This window comes from Poecile atricapillus, chromosome 4 (assembly GCF_030490865.1).
Source record: "Poecile atricapillus isolate bPoeAtr1 chromosome 4, bPoeAtr1.hap1, whole genome shotgun sequence".
NCBI classification, from domain to species: domain Eukaryota; kingdom Metazoa; phylum Chordata; class Aves; order Passeriformes; family Paridae; genus Poecile; species Poecile atricapillus.
This window is the reverse complement of record NC_081252.1, coordinates 5710360-5718891: the sequence shown is the minus strand read 5'-3', so window position 1 is coordinate 5718891 and position 8532 is coordinate 5710360.

Here is an 8532-nt window from a genome sequence, read left to right as displayed (position 1 = left end):
AAACCCGTACTGCTGCTTCCCGGGGAATCCAGGCTTGGCACATCCCAATAAAACACCATCGTCAAAGCCAGGAATGCCACACCAACTTTATTTGATAAAACACGATGAGAGAGAGCCCCGAGCCGCAGAGCTGGGAGCAAACAAATCCCGTGGAGCAGTCAGCTCCCGGCTTCTCTAACAGCCAGGAGTGGCCCCGGCTGTGCAGCTGCCCCAGGTGCTTCTGCTCAGGAGAAGAGAAAAAAATAAAATAAAAAAAAAAAAGAAAAATTTACAAAAAGACGGGAAAGCACTGAGGGTAAGAGAAGGGGAAAAAAAAACCCACAGCAGAAAATATTTAAAAAAGGGGAAAGAAATGGGGGAAAAACAGTAAAAAGGAAAAGAGAAAAAGTAAAATAAAGAGCCTAAAATAATAAAGTAGGGGTGCAGAAGAAGCGAAATGCAGATTGAAGCCTTCCATGCACACAACAGGCAGCTGGGCAGGGGGTAAAGCTGATGAAGCAGCAAAAGTGACCCTCAAAGCACTCTCCAAATAACTAAAAGCCAAAGCAACAAACCAAAAACCCCAAGCAAATGCCCAGGCAATCCCTGCTGGATGCAGGAGCCAGTCTGAGCTGCTGGAAGCCGAGCAAGACAGAAATCCTGCAGGGGCCCCTCCTGTGGCACTCGGCCCAGGTGGGAAAGCCCTGGCCAGCCCCCCGTGCCTTGGGCGAGCTCCTGGTGACCTTTGGGAGCAGAGAGTGGGGCAGGGGCTGGGAATGAGCTGCTGCCATGGAACGGCTCCCGGTGTTCCGGGAGAAACCGCTCCTCTCTTGGCTCCCAGCTCTCCTTGCCTTCCATGGGCAGCGTCTGCACCTGCTCTGCACCTGGGGGGAAAAGGTGTGCAGGGAGCTGGGCACACCTCGGGCACGGCCTTCAGCCCAGGCCTTGGCTTTCCATCTCCCCCCATCCACTCCTCAAAGCCAAGGAGGTGCCTAAATAATTAGCAATTCCAACAGAGCTGACACATAATCCCCGGGAAGGGGCAGCCCCCAGTCTGGGACCTGCTCTGCTTCTTTTCTGGCTGTTTCCCAAGGAAAATGCTGCTCTTTCTCATAGTGCCACAGATGCCCATTTTGGGGTGATGGAAATCAGAGGCAACTCAGGGAAACAGGAAAGGCTTAAGGAACTTCTTCAGCTGCACCAGCAGCGATGGAGAAAACCCACAGCTCCTTCTTGTGTTTAGGGACCGCCCAGAGCAGCAGGAGAAGCTTGGTTTGTGTTCTGTACGGGGACAATTGTGTTGTAATCCCTTTGTGCTCGTCTTCAAGTGAATGTGTCCCATGGTGATGCCAATATTTAATGGAGGTAGCAGCTCCTGTTCTTTTTCCCCTATTAAATGCTGTCCTTACCTCAATCTGAAGTGCCGGTGCACACTGGAGGATGGAAGGATGCACACTCCAAGGATGAAAGCAGGACTCCTGAGGCAGATGGATGGCCCTGGTGCTGCAGGTCTGGGTGCACAGCACCCATGGCACTTGCTGAAAAAGATCCAGCTTTCCATTTGTCAAGCACTTTGTAAATGTTCTGCAGAGATCTGTGGCTCCTCAAATATCTGGTTAATAACTACTGCATTTTGGGGGTTTTTAAACTGTGTTTAACAGAGTTAACAACACACCTACCCACCTGTCCTCCTGCTTCTTGTTCTCCTTTTCAATGATTTGAAGCAGGTGATTTTTCTATCTCAGTATCACGGTGACATCAGGATCTGCTCTGCCTGTTCTATTTCATGTGTCAGGAGTGACCTTCCACCTCCATTCAGTTCCTTGGGATCTGCTTTCTCAGCAGGGCCATTTATGATCGCTTGTCTTGGATTTTATGTACTGCCTTTCATTGTCTATCTCAGACATTTTCATGCTTGCACTGAATCAAAAGTGACAAGAAGTGATGGAATGTGTTGCTGGAAACACTTTTGGCAATGCCTGATTGCAGAAATGTTCCTTGATGAGCCACAGGCCATCCTGGGGGGCACTTTGGGGTGAGGAGGGGACGGTGCCCAAGGTTTGTCATCTTTGGCTCTTCTTCTCAGCAAACGGAACGAGCCCAAATGTTTTGCATAAACCAAGTACTCAGTGAGACTCAGGGGAGACCTGGTCCTGTCCCCTGGAGCTGACAGGAGGCTGTAGCCAGGGGGGGATTTGTCTCTGCCCAAACAACAAGATTTTATGATCCCAGGCTTAAGGAAGCCTTGTCACTGCTCTCTGTTGCTCTTCAGCGGGACCACACAAGGCCAAACCAAACCTCAGTCCAAGGGAAAAGGACTAAGGAAGTGCAGAATCACCTTTTCTGCTTCAGGACAGCATCTGCAATAAACTGAATCAAGAAGGGTTTTAATAATTTTGGGAGCTGTTGGCTGTAGGGTGTGTGAGAGCTCTGGTTTCTGTGTTAATTTAGTTGTCTTCAGAGTTATAGAAAGACTGAAGCAATGACTGCTTCAAGATTGCTGCATCTGCCTCATTTCTGGAAAAGGCTGTTAAGGTTGTGGGGCTTTTTTGAAATCTTAATTTTGTTTATGACAAACAGTGCAGCAGAAAACATCTTTCTCCTACAGGTTTATCAGATTTTTAAGCAACTGAATCTGATACTTCATCTTTGCCCTTTCCATGAATAGGAGGCAAACCAGAGAATTTGTTTCTTTAGGATTCTTTGGGAACACCCTAACACATGAGTGCAAGAAGCAGAGAGAAATCCAAAAGCAAGTCTGGGGCTCAGCTAATTTTTCAAGGATCAATGACAAATGCACAAGTGTCATTTGTTTCCTGCTCTTCTATCATAAACTTCCTTTTATAATTTTTGTCTCCTGTGCCAGCAAAACTGAGTACATCCAGAAAACAAATGCAATGCAGCGGAAGGGAAACTCCAAAGGTTGCGAAGTTACCCAGAATGTGGGATACTGGTGCTCCAGTTACACAGAACTAACAGGAACAGCAATTTACCTGACTCTTCTTTGTGCAACATCAGCTTTCCTGGAGGGAGGCAAAAGGGGCTGGAAAGGCAAGTGTCTCAAATGTAAAGCTGGGAATATTCCCTGGCAATCACCATTCAGGTCAGTTCTTTTATTTTTGCCAGGAGAGATGTGCAATAGTCAATGGTTGTTACTAAGAAATGTCTCTTCTTATTTCAAGCCAGAATATTCTCACTTGGCCACTGGAAGTTTCCACCCAGCAGGGAAATGCAATTAAATCCAAGTGGAAGCAGTGTCCAGCCCCCATGCAGGAAATGTATGTGCAAGCTTTAGGACTGCACGAGGGAAGGAGAGGGTATTTGCATCTCAGGTGGAAGAGATCCTCAGGTGGATCTTTCATTGCTGCTGTCACCCCAGCAAAGAGAGCTGCTCTGAGCAGGTTTAGTGCTGACAATAGCTCAGAACAGCCCCCTGCACGTATTACATTAACATGTCCTCCCTTCAGGGCAATCTGGCCCTTTGCCAACCTCCCAATGGCCATGAAAATAAACTGCAATGCAAATGATGCTGAAAAAAAAAAAATCAAAGGGTGAGAGTAAAACTCCTGTCTGTGGAATTCTTGATTTGTGCTTGTGGCCATCTGGCGTTGCTGTCCCTGGGGACAGTGACCTTCCTCTCCTCCCTCTGTCGGTGTTTCATTCCCTTACCTCTTTGGTTGCCACACTGGCATTTAAATGATGCCTTCTGGCTTTTAACTCCTTTCTCTTTTCTTTTTCCTCTATTTCTCTTGGTGTGGAAGTGTGCTGGAACAGAAATTTCCATCACAGCAGCACATCTGCAAATAGAAACATCACAGAGTCTCACTCAGTGTGGGCAAGCACCTTCAGCTCCAAGGAGCTGTGGAGAGCAAGCGCTTGGTCCCTTAAGGAAACGTGGAGTGATCGGTCCCTGAGACAAGAAAATCCAGACAAATGCTATGGTCAGCCCTAAGCAGGAAGATTGAAAGCCAATGACCTCGAACCTGCCATCATTATGTTCATCATTTTAATGTAATGATGGTGTGGTAACACAAAGTTGGAGTTTAGAGAGTTTAGACATTCTGCTGAGGCTGGTGACGTTACTCAGAGGGTTTTGTATCGCTCTGATGTGTCTGAGCAGGATCAAGAACTAAAAGGAAAATTTTACAGAAGCATTTGAAGACAGATTGCCCCAAAAACTGCTGCTTCTTCCCGGGGGACAAAAGATGGAACGTTTTCCTGTTGAATTCCTCTCAGAAAGCACAGCCCTACTAGCTCAGCTATGGCAAGGGTGGATATGATACACCATGGAAAGAGACAAAACCAGAAAGGTAAAAAGGTCTATCTCCCCTCCTCCCCTGAACACACTCTAAGGAAAACATTTCAAGCAATGGAATAGAGTAGAATTGGTTCCTGCCTCTGGAGTTCAGTTCTCCATTTCATCCAAGTGCTAACTGGGATGACTGGTGGTGCTGTGCAATCCTCACTGGAGGAGACTCCCCCGTACAAAGCCACCACACATCATGTGGCAGCAGCCCCACAACATCTGCAAAAGGCAGGTCCAGCACAGAGCTGGTCTGGAACAGGAATCACCTCTGAGCACAGGAGACAGGAGCTGCTTTATCAGCCATGCTGCCTCTGTGGATAAATTCATGGCCTTTTTCATTTGATTGAATTGCAGAGTGCTGTGCAGGTCTCATTTCTGAAGGGTGATGGTGCAGACAGTGGTTTAAATGGTACAGTGTGTTCATCAATATGTGGTACTGCATTTACATCCCTGGAGTAAAAGAATTGGCACATATAGAATATGTTACAGGAGGGCAGCTATACAATGAAGTCATACAAATATGTCAAAGTTACATCGTTCACAAAAAAAAAAAAAATTAAAAAAGGAAGAGCTGCCATTATTGTCAATAAATACAGAACAGGAGAATATGCACCTCATCTGTCAACATCTAAAGGTCAGAGCATTTCCATCCTGGAAGTGCTTCCAAGATGGATCCTCTGAGGATTTACAGAAGCATGCTGAAGCAAAATACAAGCTGTATTTGGGGTGAGAGGACAAAAGAAGGAACTAAGAAAATTATTCAAGTTGAGCCTCACCTAGTAGCAGTTCTAGATCTCAGACAGATCTGGTGAAGCCCCAGTTGTGCTGCAATCCTCTTTCTGCACGGCCTGACGTGGTGCTTTGTGGCTGGCTGGGAACTGCTCCTTCAGGGCTTTGATTAAAACACTGTGCAAGGCAGCAGAGACTCATCTCCAGACTCCTGAGTTATTCCTGTTCTGCTGGAAGCTGACATTCCACTGACAACCAGCTCATACCTGCTTTATACTCACAGCTTTTCAGTTTCTCATCTTAGGGACAAAGACCAGAGCAATGCTTCCTTTTGTTTTTTTCCCCTAGTTTATGTTCTTTGTTGATTGGTGAAAACAACTCTCAGGATAGTTGATAACTTTTGCCTTTGTATTGCAGGCACAGTTTTTCTCCTGCTATCAGCTCCTCCAAAGCCTGAAAGATTAACCTTTTTTTTTCCCCTCACTTGCTAACAATGTAGGTTGCCTTCCTGCTACTCACTTAGATGGCATTTCTGCCATGTTGGATAGAAAGGAATAAAAAGGGAAGAAAGCAGCAAGAGGCCCCCAAACTGCCACTGTTTCCTATTTTAGGCACTTCACATTGCAAAGAAATCAATTCCTGTAACTCCCATCCTGGGAACACCTAAAATCTGAGGCTCATCTAAGCTCCACGGAATGAGACTTAGAGAGTGTCATTTTAATGCACTTTTAGGATTGAGACCTAGGCTGAAATGATATGAAACTAATTGTTTTGAAGTTCCCTGATGCATGAGCCTTGATTTTTCATCTGATATGAAAAGTTGTCATTCATCTTTACTTCTTTCTTTTGCCCTTTAGCCAATTAGATACTACAAACTTCAAATTCCAAAACTGCAGCTTTCTGCCTTAATTTAAGGTCAACAAAATGATGCTGCAGCCTCTGACTGTTTAGTAGGGGTTATTGCATGAAATGAACAACACAAGTGCACAGGCAGAGTGAGATAAAGGCAAATCAAAGCATTTCATCTGCAACTTTTCACCTTCTACAAATCATCTTGGAAAAATGCAAATCACCCCACACTGCAGTTCACTTGTCTCTCAGTTTCTGCCCCATTAAACAGCGTCGTGTCCCCTGAAGTCTCTTCCAGTTTCTCACACTTGGAAGTTCAATTGACTTGAACAGCAATTTTCCTTAAGGTCTATCAACACAGATGAATCGGCAGACCCCTAATGCATGGCTTAAAACTATCTTTTATACAACATTGCCCTCTATGGGAGCCCCAAGATGTAACAGATCTACAACAGAAATACGGATGCTGATGCTCTTTGCTCCTATTCCATTTTTTTGGGCATAGGATCTACTTTCCTAAAACACTCCTCTTGAACATAAAAGCTTTATGCCACCAGGAGAAATCAACTTACTATCCTCTCACCATTTAATTTATTTCTTTCAAGCCTGCACTTCAAATTGTTTAACAGGTATCTCTGCTACTGCTATTTACGTTTTAGGTGACCATTTCAGTTCACATAAGCCCTGCTGCTCTGTGTGTGTCAGCATTTCAGGCACACTTAAAACCAGCAAATGAACAAAACTGAGACCCAAAGTGCCACATCACTGGGATGGGTAGGCAAACAGCATTTGGAAAATTATTTCTCAAGTGCCCCAAAGTCTTCTGAGAGCAAAGATGCCACTCCAAAATATCACGGCAGATATTTTGAAATGGAACCTGCTGAACATTAGGAAAGCAGGAAAGTAGGAATGAGCAAGATGAAGAGGTACAGTGGTTAAGTACCAAGTTCTTATTCACTTGGAGTGAATTATTCCATCCATATTTTTCTTTCCTCATTTTAATTAAGTCACCTTTGTTTTCCTTCCATGAGAAAAAGATATTGTCAAAAAAAAACCCCTCACTCAAAAGATGATTGGAGAGCAATCACCACTGGGCATTGTTCACCTGGAACTGCATTGCATATTCCAACCAAAAACCCAACCATTCCTTCTGCTACCATCCTGATATTTTAATGTTAGTGCTGAAAGCCTGTAAGCAATTCCTACCTCAAGAAAAGGGAATCAATAGTAGTTAGACATTAAAAGCATTGCTTTAGCTTATTAACTCTGTTCCAGCAGATGTTGTAGAGAGATTGCACATCTCTAAAGAAGCCCAGTGCAAAGTAAATATAACATCATGATCTTGATTTCCCTTGTCAGACTACAGCATTTTCAAGTCTTTAGCCTCCCTTTTGCTGAACCCAGGTCTGTGTGGGTTATTTTTCATTTTATTTTGAAGCACAGCCTAGTCACATCAGTCTAAAAACAGACCTCAGGGCACACTTCCATTTCCCATTTCAGGATTTCCCACCCTACTGGAGCATTAGCACGAAGCCTCCTCCTATAGCACCGGATAAAGCGGAAAACAAATTATAAGAGGGCGACCTAAAAGTTTTTTAAAAAACTTGCTAGGAGGTGAAACAAAACACTGTACAACAGGATGAATTCATGACAGTAATTCTAGAACACCGGTTTGGTGGTGCTTTAGTATCCAATTTTTCACTTTGAGGGTTCTTTAAGGTTTAAATGATGGTATATAAAAAGCTCTGCTTGTGCAAGCTAACCTAGAAAAAAAGTCATCCTCAGAATGCAATGGAAGCTTGATATCTAGATGGCAAGGACAGAAGAGCAAAAAGAGAAAGATAAATGTTCTTTGTAGTTCCTCCTTTGAAACTACCATTCCTGGTTTCACCTTTTATTCAGAAGTGGATTAGAGTATTAAAAGAGTCTCTGTAGACATGTTAAAGGGGACTCCCACTGGAGCTCTGGTCTAATTAAGCTGCTTTGTGAATCATTCCCGTTTGACTAACTTGAGTTAGTCTTCTAAAAAAATATCACTTAATACATCAAACCGAGAGTTCAAGCCCCTTTGTTTTTAATAATCAAAGAAGAAACGCTTGGGCTTGAGATTTGTAAGCTATCACTGCACTTTATGGATGATCCTCTTTATGATCATTGCTTTGCCAGCAGCTGACCTGCATTGCTCTTTAGAAGAAGCCCCCTTTCCCCTGCCCATCTCAGCAGCCCTGCTACAGCTCAGACACGCAGCTGAGGTGACAGCAGAATGCTGGTGTTACCCAGAGACAACAGTCCCAGCCCATGGAAACCATCAGTCAGCATTTTGCTGCTGGCTTGGCTGGAGACCATCAGGAGCTGGGGAATGTTTCTGCTGGAGCTGATGCAGGGAACAGCAGAGCACTGCCCAGCCCTGGAAGGAGCCCCTTGCTGTAGAGCAGTGCTGCACAAAACCTGTTCCCCTTCTGATCACTCCCTCGGCCAGCCTGAACTCGGACTGGGAGCAGATGCACAACGGGGTGACAACACTTCTGCCTGCAGCACTGGGGACCAGAGAAACCCTGGCATGGTCTCTGATGGAACACAACCCTTGTGAGTCACACAGCAAATGGTTCTCTATGTTCACACAAAAAAGGGAAAATGGGGGCACAACCCAAGTTCCTGGATTAGTGTCT